A 15,533-nucleotide genomic window follows, 5' to 3' on the forward strand; every position below is an offset into this window, starting at 1 on the left:
GACCTTCGTACCCTTTGCCCTTGTGATCCCTATAAATACTCTATGTAATCCTCTTCGGAGGCTCTCTTACAATTTTAATAGAAATAGCCGATATTCTCTAAGTGTTGAGGAAGTTGTTCAGAAGTTCGAGTTTGTGTTTGAAGAGTTCTTGAGTAAACAGGTCGATTTCTACCTCATGTATCCATGTTTAGTTTAGGTGTTAGTTTTGTGCTTTACCAACTGGCGCCGTCTGTGGGAATGATGGGCTAAGGCGTGAGTTCCATATGTTTCTGGGTTGTATTCTTTCGGTGCTTTGAGTTTCTGGACGGTGTTTATGTTGATTCTTTGAATGTTCTTCATTGTTTAAAGTGGATCTATGGAGTACGAGTAGGTTTTGAGATCGATATTTGAATAAATGCTTGGATCTGAGTTCTTTCGATATTTTGCATGATAAAACCTTAAGGTGACGAAATTTTATGATTATATGCGTGGTTCACAAAATCCCTGATGTGTTTCTTGTTAGTTTGCCTAGTTATCATGGTGTGTTCATCTTTGGGGAACGTCGTTATTGTTCTGTAATTATCGATGTTGCCCTGTTGCATGAGTGTGGTTTATCTCGTGTGCCCTGCTTAGCCCTGTGTTTAGCGTTTTAATCATTGTTGTTTTGACTAACGATTCTCTTGTTGGTTGAGTCGTGTGTGGTGGATGTGCTTATTACGGAAGTTAACGATATCGATTCTTTTGGTGCTTGGTATTATTCCGTTTGGATGGTTTTCCTGGGTTTATTTCTTGGATGAATTTGGTATCTGGCGTAAATGTTCTTCTAAGTGGATCCTCTTGTCCATCTATTTTCATGATAAGTTCGTACGTTTGATCTCAAAATTATGATATGGGCCGAAGTTCATAGGTTTTCTAAAGGGCTTTATTATTCTGGGAATTCTATATGGGTCACGTGGGCCCCAGGATCGCGGAGTCTCAATATTAGAGGGAACAGCATATTCCAGCACAGGGATGCTACGCAGACACTTTTCCAAGCACAATTAACTTGATTTTTCTATTTTTTGTTTATAAACAGGTACCAAACATGGGAACTAATGATTCTCAGCGAGACCTCACTAAGACTTCGAAGCAGTCATAGATAATACTGGCAACAAGAAAGTAGGGATCTCTTCAACCAAAGGTTTTAACTTCTCAGAGCTGATGCCACCCGGGTTTGCCACGACCAACAATATCATCCATGAAATAGCGCAATCACTTATCAAGACGGCAACACCGGCTAATACGGTCACTATGCCTACACCTGGAGTTCTCAATGTTACTATGACAGAACAAGTAATGGCTATGTTGAACTATGCCGCTATGCGTCAATTCATGGGAATGCCACCTGCCAATATCACACCCACAACTGCGCAGGACGAAGGACCAACTGCCCACAACAAAATCGCTGAAATACCCGCGCAGGGAAAAGGGGCTGAGGATCTTAACGCCTCAAAACTAGTCACTCATAAGAGAGCTGAAAATACTGGGGGAAGGGAGAGGGAAGAGTAAGCGGAAATTTGTTACTGATAGTGTCCAACTAGAGGATGTGGGTGACTATACCAGCCGAACCTCTCCACAACGTGGTCGGGGAACCCAAAGAGAGAATTCTAAGCTAAAAGAAAGGGTATCATTTCTGAAGAGCCAATTGAGGACCTTGGAAACTGAGTTGAACGAAAATTCTGATCATGAAGAAGGGGCACTGGAGGAACGCAGGAGGGAGCCCTAGAGGAAGAACCGGCGCAGACCGGAAAAGACCTTCACCCTGACAAGAAGTGAAGGACGAGAGGATACTCACCGCATGATACCGTGACTCAATGCTAGCCTTTTTTCTGACGAGATTTTGCTGGAACCTTTGCCGATTAATTATAGACCGATTACATTAGATTACGATGGAACCACCGATCCCGAGGTGCACATGGCACGTTTCGAAGGCCTAGCCACTCCACACCAGTATGGAGAAGGAATTAAGTGTAGAATTTTTGCAACTACTTTGTCGGGAATGGCTCAGAGATGGTTTCATAACCTTAAAAGCGACTCCATACATTCATTTGGTGATCTCTACCTGATTTTCATGAGACAATTTTCCAGCTCAAGGCAGATAGGCAAGACAGCTATTGCCTTAATGGATATCAAGCAAAAACTACAAGAAACGTTGAGGGAGTACATAGCCAGGTTCAACATGGCTGCGCTGGATATACCTGAGGCAGAGTCGCAAATTAAATAGTATGCGTTCGTGCGGGGATTAAAACAGGGGCCTCTCTTCGAAGCGTTACAGATAAAACCACCAAAGGACTTCGATGATATTATGGCAATACTACCAGGACATCTACAATTGGAAGAGGCAAAAACCGTGCGAAGGGCGGAGGCTGAGAGCATAAGTCGAAAAGGAGTGAGGGCAACACAGATCTCAACGATAAATATTCACAGAAGACGCCATATAGGGGATTACCACCAAGAATACCGTCCATGACAGTAGAGACACGGACACCCTCACCGATAGTAGCGCAGGGAGAGAAACAAGGGGACCGAGACAATGATCTTTGGCAACGTACTCCTTTGAACAAGCCCGCAGAGGAGATCTTCCATCGGATTAAGAACGAAAGATGGTTCTGAGCCCCAAGGGATTACGTGAAGGATGACCCCAGACCGGGAAAGAACAACTTGCTGTGTAAATACCACAATGTCTTCGGGCACTCGACAGAGCAGTGTGGACACCTGAAACACCAACTGGAAATTTTGGTCAGGAAATGATTTCTAGACGAGTTTATTGACAAGCGCCGAAGAGAAGAACCCAGGGATCATCACAATGACAACAATCATAATTATCGCAACGATCATCACGAGCGAGAGCGCTGGGAAAGGTATGAACGGCGAATGGATGATGCAGGCGATAGGCAGAGAGAGGAGCAACGACAAGAACCACCGCACCGACCTCCTTTCAATAGAGAGGTCCACATGATAACAGGAGAAAATAACATGCCCACGTCCAACAGGGCGAAGAAATAAATAGTAAGGGTGGTGCAGACAGGATACTATGATCAGACCGTGATGACGGTCAACACTGCAATTGATGAGCCTATTATAGCTTTCGGACCAAAGGATGCTAGACCTCTTTTGTATCCACATGATGATGCCTTGGTATTTTCGGCGGAGGTAGCGAACTGCTTGATTCATCGGATTTTTGTGGATTCCGGCAACGTAGTCAACATTCTATAATTGGAATGCTGGAAGGCTATGGGACTTGAGGCTACTCTGGAACCAGTTTTTCCTCCTGTAGGCTGTAGTATAACTCCCGGGCTTCCTGAGCGTGGTGGTTGCACACCTGGTATCTGTGTGAACCCTGGATTAGTCGGGTCATACAAGATTCCTAGCACTTGTTTTAGGTAAGTGTAATTCAGTAGTGATAGTAGCTGCTCTGGCATAGTAACGTTGATTAGGCCATGCCCCGGCTGGAGCGATCCTGCTAGTGGCAGGCCTGAGTTAACCTGCATAGAAGTAGGGTGCGTTGTCCGCAGCGGTGTCGACTCAACAGCATGAGCCTCGTCTCCAATTCCCGTCTGACTAGGGTTATTGCCCTCCTTCCTGAAATCTTCGTTAAGATTTCTTGCGACGTTGTCACGTTCATTTTCCTGTGTTAACAGGGTCAATTTGTAAAGAAGATCTTTCTAGAGGGATAAAGATACGTCATCTAAAATAGGGCAGGCTATAACACATGTACATCAGAGGAAAACAGAGCAATCTGCAAACATGTTTGAAAATAATCAAAATAATTCGGTCGAACTCCTCATTTTCTAGATTTAAGCATTTATGCGTGGGTACGTGGCGTTGTCATTCCAGACCTAGATCATCGAATGATCATTTGGCACGAGGAAGGTTTTCCAGCCTATATACCGTTTTATGAAAATTAATAATGTTCGGATCGAGGATTATGGTTCGAAACCCAACAGATATACGCTCATATTTACCACTACCCAATTATTTATCCATCAACATTCAGAGATCATGCAAAGACGACCATTCGTGCAAATATAAACAAATTGCAACCCGAATTCTCAGTGGAAAAATAGTAAAATAATAGATCTACGCGTAAAAATTTGTTTTGATGCATGTTTATCGGTGCGTTTTGCACGAGTCGCACAAATTGTCCCTTTTATCTGCACCTCGATCTAGAATACACCTGCGAAGATGAAGAACTTCGAGATGAATCCTAGAAAGGCAAACAACATCGACTTTCCTCACGTCTTAGCTCTTTTTTCCCACAGACGGTACCAATTGATGATCCTACAATTGAACCTATCAGATCTACAGTGGGAATTTTCTATTATCTACCTGTGTTTCCATGATTATTAGAAGGTCAGAAAGCTAGAGAGAGTTTGATAATGGAAAAGTAGAGAGAAAGCGAGAGAGCCCATTTTATTTCGAGGTCGTGGGTATTTATAGATATTACAACTAAGGGTAAAATAGTAACTTTACAAAATCACCCATTTCGTGCACTAACTACCTAACTGACTAGGCCTATCACTGATATGTGCTTTGTCGGGCCCTTGTCACTAAATACAGAGCTAGCTTGGAAGTCCTTCTTCTAGCCTTCTTATCTGGAAACCCTGACTGTCTGACGACGGGTAATCTTCTTCAGAAAAGTTGTTAGGTCCGGAGGGTCTCGAATAGGTGTATGGAGAGGGAATACACCTATAGGCTATTTTCGATCTTTAAAAGAGATCAAAACGAAACTTCAAACACAAACTCAAACATCTGTTTACTGAAAAGAGTTTTGACCAAAATAGGGTTGACGACTGATACTGAATACTCTTCAGTAAGGAGTTATCAGTTAAGTGAAAAGACCTTAACTGATACACGTAAGGCTTCAGTCGAGTTTGATAAACAGAGATGTTATGAATCTTACTGACTATCAGAAGATAGATTAGTCAGACTGATAACACACGCAGCGGAAAACTTTTGTTTCGCAATAACCTGTGAGTTAAGCACGTTGTTAGTCTTTAGGTTTCTCTTTGCTATTAATCAGTTTTCAGTTTACGAAAGGAAGAGCACAAGTAAGAAAGTAAATACTGAAAGCTGTAAATAACACATAGATTTTTACGTGGTTCGGAAAACACTTCCTACATCCACGGTCGGTTGATCAGACCAACAACTTCATTGGGCAAGTGTTTATAGGTGCACTGCAAACCTGAACATGTGCTTACGGGTGCACACAACTGAAATAACCGAAGATCCAATCTTCAGTACCAACACACCTTGTTGGATTTCTCACTCCTAGCACGCACTGGGCACTAGGATCTCACGGAGACAGAACACCTTTCTGAACTCCTTAGCAACACAAACACTCGATTCAGTCGGTTGAATGGAGGTTTGAAAACTTGCCAACACACCTTGTTGGATTTCTCACTCCTAGCACGCACTGGGCACTAGGATCTCACGGAGACAGAACACCTTTCTGAACTCCTTAGCAACACAAACACTCGATTCAGTCGGTTGAATGGAGGTTTGAAAACTTGCCAACTAAACATCAAAGAACAAGTTCTTTGCAGTTAGTTTGACCTAGGCCTCGAATAAACAAGGTTTGCCTAAGGTCTAAGAGAATATATGTAATCAACAGTGACTGATTTTTGGCTTTGGAATTCTCTTCTTCGATTCAAACTTTGGAGAGTCTAGGCTTTAGTTGAGAAACAATTTTGGCAGAGTTTCAGCTTATGTCGTTGAATCGGTAAAGATAGAAGTGATACTCGAGCGTTATTTATAGGAGAAGTCTTGAATAGATCCGTTGGTGGAGAAGGTCTTCAAGATTTCTTCCGTTAGAGAGTAATTTGAACTTGGGCTGAGGCTTCAATCTTCGAGGTTCCTTGTTTGGTGAGAACGACTATGTTGAAGAGCAGGAGATGCGACATCTCTGAAAAGGTAATCGCCAAAGAGGAATGACCTCTGCAGAGAAAGGACAATCCTGAGATCTCTGTATTTAATGCGGCTGTACTTTTGGAGTGCATGGCTTCCTTTGAACGTTGGAGGTTCAGTCCGAGGAAGAATATTTAACTGATACTTGACTTTAGTATCATTCCGCTGATTCCACGTGGCACTCATTAGGTAATCAGTCAAAAACTGCACTCAGAGAGAAGAACGCAACAGTTCAAACAAAATAGAACAAGGTCAAGACAGAAAAACATTAATTAGAGCCTGGACAAAAAGTCATTGTCTTCAGGTTGAGATAAAAAAGAAGTTCTTTTTCATTTAAAAATAACTGATGAGAAATCAGTTGAGGTACAGAGCAAGACATACAAGGGAGTAAAACAACAAACAAAACATATGGGAAACCCATGGACTCCAGCTGTCTGCTTGTCTGCGCCTTGAACTTCTTGATCTTCATCTTCAGTCTTCATGTTCCTAAGCTTGTTCCATTCACACTTATTTTCCATTGACTTGAGGTCTTTACTGAAACGTCATCCTTAAAACTTCTGGTGATCCTTTTGCTTTACCATCTTCAGTCTTTCGAGAAGATGCAGGGAACTACCTTCGAGAAGATTTTTCTCTGACTTCTACTTTTCCCCTTTTTGGCAACATAAAAAAGAAAGCTGATGATGGAAGCTATGATCAGACGGTACCCAACTCCGATTCACAAGAACTAGTGAGAAGACTTGAGAAGAGGATGAGTCCAGAGATGCAGAAGAGGAAGACGCCAGTGGGGAGGGAGAGGTGAGAAGGGAGACGGAGAAGTGAAGGAAAGCGAGAGGATGGGGGAGACGGAAAGATGAAAGAGGCTGCCTTAGAAAGGGAGAAGGCTGCCTTAGAGGGAGAAAGATAGGCTTAAGAAGAAGAGAGAGGGGACGGGGATGGAGAAAGAGGGAGAGTACAGGAGAAGGGTGTGAGAAGGAAAAATTGAATCAGTTACAGTCATGAGGACTAACATTGTCGATTTGCCGGCACGAGGTCTTTGAAGAAAGGAACATGTGCGGCTGATGATGCCAGCAGACAACGAGAGAGAGCTCGTTGTTGTTGCATGCCATGGAGGTGTACAAGTTATCTGAAATAAACTTGATAACCTCCGGAAGCTCAGAAGCTTCTTGGCGCCAGACATGAGGATGGAAGACACTCGCGTCGCTGGATATAAGTGAGGGTAGAGACAAGCTTGACGTCGGAGAGACGTTGAGATCCAGTGGAAGAGTCCGGTGAAGACCAAGTATGTGAGCGTCATTCTCCCACTCCATGACTTCGTAGTCATTGATTTCTCCTTTGTCGGAACAAAATTTTTCTACAACTTTTGAAAGATTGAAATTTTTCTCATAGGGAAAGTTGTGGAGTGATGTTAGTTGATGCAGAAAACAAATGAAGACATCGAGGCATATAAAGACCATATGACCAAGAAAGAAGATGAAAAAGTTTTTCAAAAACTGTGCCTAAAATCTTTTTGAAGAAAAAATTTCACGTCCGCCGTCACTGCAGAGGACGGAAGCTTCAAAAGGTGAGAAAGATCATTGCATTTTGTCAAATCAATGAGATTCTCAAGATTTTCATTTCAGAGTCAAAAGATTGGAAATATTTTGAGTAAAGATCAGGACAAGTTAGATCAAATTTCAAATCCTCTTAAAAGTACATGTCCTTCACGGATATTTTATTTTCCAACAATCAGTTAAAGATTTTGAAACAAACTGATCAGTTAGAGAAAGCTTTTTGAAAATAAACAAAAGACTCATAACTGAAATAACTGATTTTCAAAGTGTAAGTTGAAGATACTTACTGATCGACTGATCATTGTAGTCAGTCGATACCACTGTCTTGGTTGACTTATCAGAATAAGTTCCCTTCAGATGAAAACATGTCTTCATCGATTTCCACATCAGCAGTTGAGGAGCACCAATTGGTTGACTAACAGTCATCGCCACTGTTAAAGAGATATTTAACCACAGCATCACTCTTCTGGGTTGATTAGGCCGATCATTCCACACAGATCGTTGAACCTTTCTTCAGGAAGAGCTTTGGTCAGCAAGTCTGGTCTCTGAAATACGGTCGGAATCCATTCAACAGAGATATTCTTCTTCTCGACGTGATCACGAATGAAGTGATGTCGGATTGCAATATGTTTGACTCTGGTGTGATGAACTAGATTATGTGAGATTGCAATAGCACTGGAGCTGTCGCAAAAGATTGGGACTTCCTTCTCTTCGATCCCATAGTCCTTCAGTTGTTAGACTAGCCATAGGAGTTGTGAACAACAGCTTCCCGCAGCAACATATTCAGCTTTAGTTGTGGAAGTGGCGACTGAAGCCTGCTTCTTTGAAAACCATGAGATAAGTTTGTTGCCTAGGAATTGACAAGTTCTCGAAGTTGATTTGCGATCAATTTTGCATCCTGCAAAATCTGAGTCTGAATATCCGGTGAGCTTGAAGTCATCGTCAGCTGAGTACCATAATCCTAAGTTGGGTGTGCCTTTGAGATATCACAAAATTCGTTTTGCTGCATCCATATGAGCTTCCTTTGGATCTGACTGATATCTTGCACAAACCCCGACTGCATACGCAATATCTGGTTTGCTAGCAGTAAAATACAGCAATGACCTAATGATTTCTCTGTGTTTGGTTGATGATACATATTTTCCTTCTGATCCTGGATCTACCTTCCAGTTTGTGTTCATTGGAATCTTGACTGATTTCATGTGCTGAATACCGAACTTGGCGATCAGTTCCTTGGCGTACTTCGACTGATTTATCAGTATTCCTTCGTTGGTCTGCTTGACTTGTAATCCAAGAAAGAAATTCATTTCTCCCATCATGGACATCTGAAACTTATTAGTCATAATATCAACAAACTTCTTGCACATGCGTTCGGATTTGGATCCAAAGATTATGTCATCGACATAAATCTGAACAAGTAGGAGATCTTCTCCTTCTTTGAGAGTGAACAAGGTTCTGTCAACTGATCATTTCTTGAACCCTTGTTCTACCAGATATTCAAAAAGAGTATCATACCATGCTCTTGGAGCTTGTTTCAATCCATAGAGCGTTTTCTTCAGCTTGTACACCTTTTCTGGTCCTGTAACCTCGAAACCTGAAGGTTGTTCCACGTAGACTTCATTGGTGAGCACTCCATTGAGAAATGCACACTTCACATCCATTTGGTGTACTTTGAATCCTTTGTGAGCGGCGAAGGCTAAGAAGAGCCTAACTGCTTCCAATCTTGCAACTGGGGCAAAAGTTTCATCGTAGTCGATTCCTTCTTCTTGACTGTATCCTTTTGCTACTAGCCTTGCTTTGTTTCTCACTACGTTACCTTCTTCGTTTTTCTTGTTTTTGAAAATCCATTTCAAACCAATCACTTTCGCATCGTCTGGTCGATCCACAAATTCCCAAACTGAATTCTGGTTGAATTCATTGAGTTCTTCTTACATTGCGATGACCCATTGAGTGGACTTCAGAGCTTCTTCAACGTCCTTGGGCTCTGTAGATGATAAGAAACAACTGAAGTTCTTATCTTCGTTAATGCAGTTCTGGTTGATGTCAAAGACGAGGTTGCACATTGATCTTCGAGTCTTCATACCGTCTGATGGTTCTCTGATGATGTTCTCTTTTGAGTGGAGTTCACACCATCTTCGATACTTCTTGATCTCTTCTGGCGATGCTGGAGGTTCTTAAGTCAGTATGGTTCTAAATCCTTCAGCAGTTTCTCGAGCAGGGGAGTGTTTAACTGGTGTTGCTTCAGCATGTTCAACTCTTTCTTCGGCTAACGGAGTTCCCCCTTGACTGATGCCATCTGCAGTGGCTCCAGTCTGAGCTTCAGACCTTTGACTGATCTTCTGATACTGAAGTTTTTTAGTATCTTCTTCTTTTCCGGGTCCCCACACCAAGACTGTAGAAGGTTCGATGTTGTTTATTTCAATTCTGGAATCTTCAGCGTTCTCAACACTTCTTTCAGTTTCCTGAAATCATCAGTAGACTCATCAAAAACAACATGTGGTGTTTCTTCAACACAAAGAGTTTGAGAATTAAACACTCGATAGGCTTTGTTGGATCGTTCAGTTCCAGAGTATCCAAGAAAGATTTCTGGATCAGCCTTGCTATCAAATGTGTTTAATTTCCTTTTGTCATTGTTGTGAATGAAACACCGAGAACCGAAAGCATGAAAATATGAGATTGAAGGCTCACTGTTCTTCTATAGCTCGTATGGAGTTTTCCCATGTCTGTGAGTGAGGAAGGAGCGATTTTGCGTGTAGCATGCGTTGTTGACTGCTTCGGCCCAAAACTTCAAAAGGAGTTTTGATTCGGCTAGCATCATCCTTGCTGCTTCCTTCAAAGACCTGTTTCTTTTTTCTACTACTCCGTTTTGCTGAGGAGTTCTTGCTGCATAAGTTTGATGACTGATTTCTCGTTCCTCGCAGTAGTTACGAATGACGGCATTGAGGAATTCAGTCCCTCGATCTGATCTGATGCTGATGATGTTAACTTCATTTTCAATGCTTAGTCTTCTCAGCAGCTTTGGCAATTCCAGCAGTGTCTCTCTCTTGTTGTAGAGAAAGATAACCCAAGTATATCGAGAATAATCATCCACGACAACTAAGGTATACTTCCTACCGTTGTAACTTCTGGGAGAGATTGGGCCAAACAGATCCATGTGAAGTAGTTGAAGAATTCTTCCAGATGAGTGTCCTGACTTTGACTTGAATGACATCCTGGTTTGCTTTCCTCTTTGACATGCTTCACATTCTTGCTTCTTCTGGAACACTATAGAGGATAAGCCCTCTACCAGTTGATGCTTAGCAAGCTTGTTGATCATTTTGAAGTTGAGATGGTTGAGTCTCCTGTGCCACAACCAGTTGAGCTACGAGCTGCTTTTGCTGATGAGACATGTTTCTGGAGGGCTATCTTCCCATGAGACGACGTAGAGACTTCCTTGTTTGATCCCTCTCAGAACCACCTTCCTCTGACTGTTTCTGACAGTGAATTCCTGATTTTTTTTATTTTCACTGCGAATCCGCTGTCACAAAATTGACTCACAGACAACAAATTATGTTTTCGTCCAGAAACATAGCTAACATTACTGATACTAGCGTTACACCCATGTCGAGTACACCATAGCCTTTTGTTTCTCCGATTGAGTTGTCTCCGAATGCAACTTTTGATCCAGCTTTCTCAACATATTGAGGCAGATATTCTTTGTAGCTCGTCATGTCCTTCGAACAACCGCTATCCAGGTACCATGTTCTGATTGAGGCTTTAACTTCTTCATTCTTTTTGTGTTTCCTATTTTTGACCTGCGAGGAAGAGTTAATTTAGGTACCCAATCAATGTTTGGGTCCTTCATTGTTAGCTCGTGTTCCTTTTGGAACCCATATCTGCTTCAGAATTGGTCTTGGTGCTGATCTCTTGCGCTTTGCTGGTTGTCTGACTGAAGTAATCGGTGCTTCAGTTGGCACATGAGCTATCTTCTGTTGAGCTTTTCTTTTGAGAGCCTCACTCTTGTAGAAGCTTTGTCTGGTAAGGTGTTGAGGTCTCATTTGTTCCATTGAGTATCTCCTTTGAGATACGTGAGTCATTCTTGACTGATGAAGACTTGACTTATGTTGTGGAACATGAGTCATATGATGTCCAGTTGCATGTTGTCGTAGTTGGCGTTTGGCTCGTCTGGACTTATCATAGCTTTGTCTCCATGGATGTTCTTCTCTTCGGAACTGAACTAGTTTCAGTTTCTAACTGCTTCTGTTGTTCTTCCCCCTGGATTGGTGAGGAAGATTCTGCTTCAGTCCCGATGTTCATTCCCCAATCTTTGACTGAAATCTGCTTTCCAGTCTTCTCAGTAGGCTGAACTGGTTGGAGGCCTCCTTGGCTCGTCTGTAGCTTTGTGGAGGAGGAATAATTCTTCTTGTCATCAGTTTGCGCTTTCGAACTTCTTCCATATCTGAAGTGTTGTCTTTAGAAGCGTCAGTCCCTTCTTTGATCACGATATTATTTCCTTTGTCAGTTGGAACAACCTTTCCTCCGATACTTTCAACAAGGGCTTTTGAAGGAAAGTTGGTCATCATGCAGTCCATGACTGTTTCTTCCAATTTGTGATTGAGCTTCATGATTTCATGAGATGCTCTATCACACTCTGATGTAGAAATTCTGAGCTTTTCTTCCAGACGACTGTTCTCCATGATCAGTTCGTCAAGACAAGTTTCATCCGGAAAGTAGATGATTGTCTGATTCTTGACTCGTTCTTCGTTGATCTCCTTTTCCATTTTCTGATTCTGCTTGAGGAGATCTTCAAACATTTTCCTTAACTGACAGTGATCAGTCATGAGCTGATCGTACTCATCAGTTTCATCGGCTGAGCTTTCTCCAGATTCTGAGTGGTCTCCTGAAAGCACCAATGAGTTATTAGTATAAGGAGTTTTTGAGTGAGAGTTTACCTCTGGGACATTCATTCTGTTGTCGTAGCTGTTGTCGGCCACGCTTTCGATGTCGTTGGCCATCAGGGCTTGGCTCTCATCATCTGAGCTGGTAGAGTTGAAGTAGGATGATTCTGATGCTTCTTCGGAAGATCCAGCATCATCAGCAACCATCGCTTTCTTCTTCGCATATTTGTGATCTCTCTTGGCTTTCAATTCCTTGCGCTCAGACTGCGTCAATTCAGGGCATTCAGATCGATAGTGCCCTTTCTTCTTGCATCCAAAGCATTCCACATCTTTCAAGTCAAAAGCGGTTGACTTTCTTTCTTCGCTTCTGTCGGTGGAATATCTGGACTTGCTTTCTCTATCTTTTCCTTTGCAGTGCTGCTTGTGGAACTTCCTATACTTGCTGAACTTAGACTCCATCTTGTTGAATCTTTCAGTCAACAGAGCATATTGACTGAAGAAGTATTCGGGTTTGAGTTCCGCTGGTTCCTTTGACTGCTTCTTGCTTTCTTTTGCTGATGCTTTCAGCGCTGCTCCTCTTGAGGTTGATGGACCATCTTCGTCTGATCCTCCAGCCTTCTTTGTTCCAAGATTTCTCTAAATGTCGAACTCATTTGCCAAGAGATCAGAGAAAAGCTTGTTTGTCGGGAGTCGACTGAATCGTGGCTTGTCCTGATGAGCGACTGAGTAGATCTTTCAATCTCCTCGCGGAAGTGCTCGAAGAATCTTCAGGTTGATTTCTCGTTGTGTGTTCTTGTCATTCGAGATGGATTGAACTTCGTTCAGGATCTGGTTGAATTTGAGTTCCATCTCGTCGATAGATTCATTCTTGAGCATGAGGAAGGAGTCGAATTTCTGACAAGCTATGGACAACTTGTTCTCCTTTATCTCCTCGGATCCGATGCACATTCCTTCAAGAATGTCCCACATCTCCTTTTCAGTTCTACATAGGGATGGCAATCGGGTACGACGGGTACGGATACTGACTATCTATACCCATACCCACGAACTAAATGGATAGTGGTTTTTAACCACGAAACTATCCATGGATATCAAATTGTATCCAAACCCGCCACCCGCGGATACCCGCTACCCGTCGGGTATCCGTCACCCACTATCCGTTGGATACCCGCCACCCACTATCCATTGGATACCCGCAAAATAAAATTTAATTATAAATTTATAAATTCATGGGTTTGGGTTTAAGTTTAGGTTGGAGCTTAGGGAGGAAACGACTGAATAAGTTGGACCTTAGGCTTAAGATTTTGTTTGGGTATTTTTTTTAGATATGATATGTTGACACATATCTCAAATGTATATTCAAAGCCCATATTCTTAGGATTTTTTTGTGGGTATTTGACGGGTAATTGGCGGGTATTTTCGTGGATATTTTTCGTGGGTAAACGGGTTTCACGGGTATGGATAGTAAGTATCCAAACCCATACCCACGAATTAAATGGATAGTGAATTGCAACCACGAAACTATCCGTGGATATCAAATGTCTCTCAAACCCACCCTAATAGGTTCAAGTTTTCGTGGGTATCCATTACCCGCGGATAAATTGCCATCCCTAGTTCTACACTTGATGATCTTGGTGACGTGCTTGTCTGGAACTGTGCCGGAGATGATGCTTTTGGCGAGGTTGTCAAGTTCATCTTGTTTCCTTTCTTCTGTGGTGAAGTCTGTCTTTGGCTTGATCTAGACGTCATCAAATGGATCTCTAGATGGTTCAAGAGGAATTCTTCTGACAATTTCAGTGATGACAATGGGTCCATTGGTGATGACTTCCCACAATCGGCAATGGTGGGCGGTGAGGAAGCTTTCAAGCCGAAATTTCCATATGTCGTATTTTTCAATACTAAACATAGGTAGTGAGGATACTCTGTTGTGGTTAGTCTCCATATAAAAAGAGAGAACAGATAACAACAGAAAGAAAAAAAAAAACAGTAAGGACTTTTGAAAGAGAAAAGTTTTTCGAGACCTTTGAGAAAAACGATCTAGTTCAATTAGAACCTAATCAAAATAGAATTGTTCTTGCGAACAACCTGCTCTGATACCAATTGTTAGGTTCGGAGGGTCTCGAATAGGTGTATGGGGGGGGGAATACACCTATAGGCTATTTTCGATCTTTACAAGAGATCAAAACGAAACTTCAAACACAAACTCAAACACCTGTTTACTGAAAAGAGTTTTGACCAAAACAGGGTTGACGACTGATACTGAATACTCTTCAGTAAGGAGTTATCAGTTAAGTCAAAAGACCTTAACTGATACACGTAAGGCTTCAGTCGAGTTTGATAAACAGAGATGTTATGAATCTTACTGACTATCAGAAGATAGATCAGTCAGACTGATAACACACGCACGGAAAACTTTTGTTTCGCAATAGCCTGTGAGTTAAGCACGTTGTAAGAAATGAATAGCACAAGTAAGAAACTTTTGTTTCTCTTTGATATTAATTAGTTTTCAGTTTACGAAAGAAAGAGCACAAGTAAGAAAGTAAATACTGAAAACTGTAAATAACACAGAGATTTTTACGTGGTTCGGAAAACACTTCCTACATCCACGGTCGGTTGATCAGTCCAAAAACTTCACTGGGCAAGTGCTTACGGGTGCACTGCAAACCTGAACATGTGCTTACGGGTGCACACAACCGAAACAACCGAAGATCCAATCTTCAGTACCACACACCTTGTTGGATTTCTCACTCCTAGCACGCACTGGGCACTAGGATCTCACGGAGACAGAACACCTTTCTGAACTCCTTAGCAACACAAACAATCGATTCAGTCGGTTGAAGGGAGGTTTGAAAACTTGCCAACTAAATTTCAAAGAACAAGTTCTTTGCAGTTAGTTTGACCTAGGCTTTGAATAAACAAGGTTTGCCTAAGGTCTAAGAGAATATATGTAATCAGCAGTGACTGATTTTTGGCTTTGGAATTCTCTTTTTCGATTCAAACTTTAGAGAGTCTGAGCTTTAGCTGAGAAACAATTTTGGCAGAGTTTCAGCTTATGTCGTTGAATCGGTGAAGATATAAGTGATCCTCGAGCGCTATTTATAGGAGAAGTCTTGAATAGATCTGTTGGCGGCGAGGGTCTTCAAGATTTCTTCCGTTAGAGAGTAATTCGAATTTGGGCTAA

Source organism: Salvia miltiorrhiza, chromosome 1 (genome assembly GCF_028751815.1).
Source record: "Salvia miltiorrhiza cultivar Shanhuang (shh) chromosome 1, IMPLAD_Smil_shh, whole genome shotgun sequence".
NCBI classification, from domain to species: domain Eukaryota; kingdom Viridiplantae; phylum Streptophyta; class Magnoliopsida; order Lamiales; family Lamiaceae; genus Salvia; species Salvia miltiorrhiza.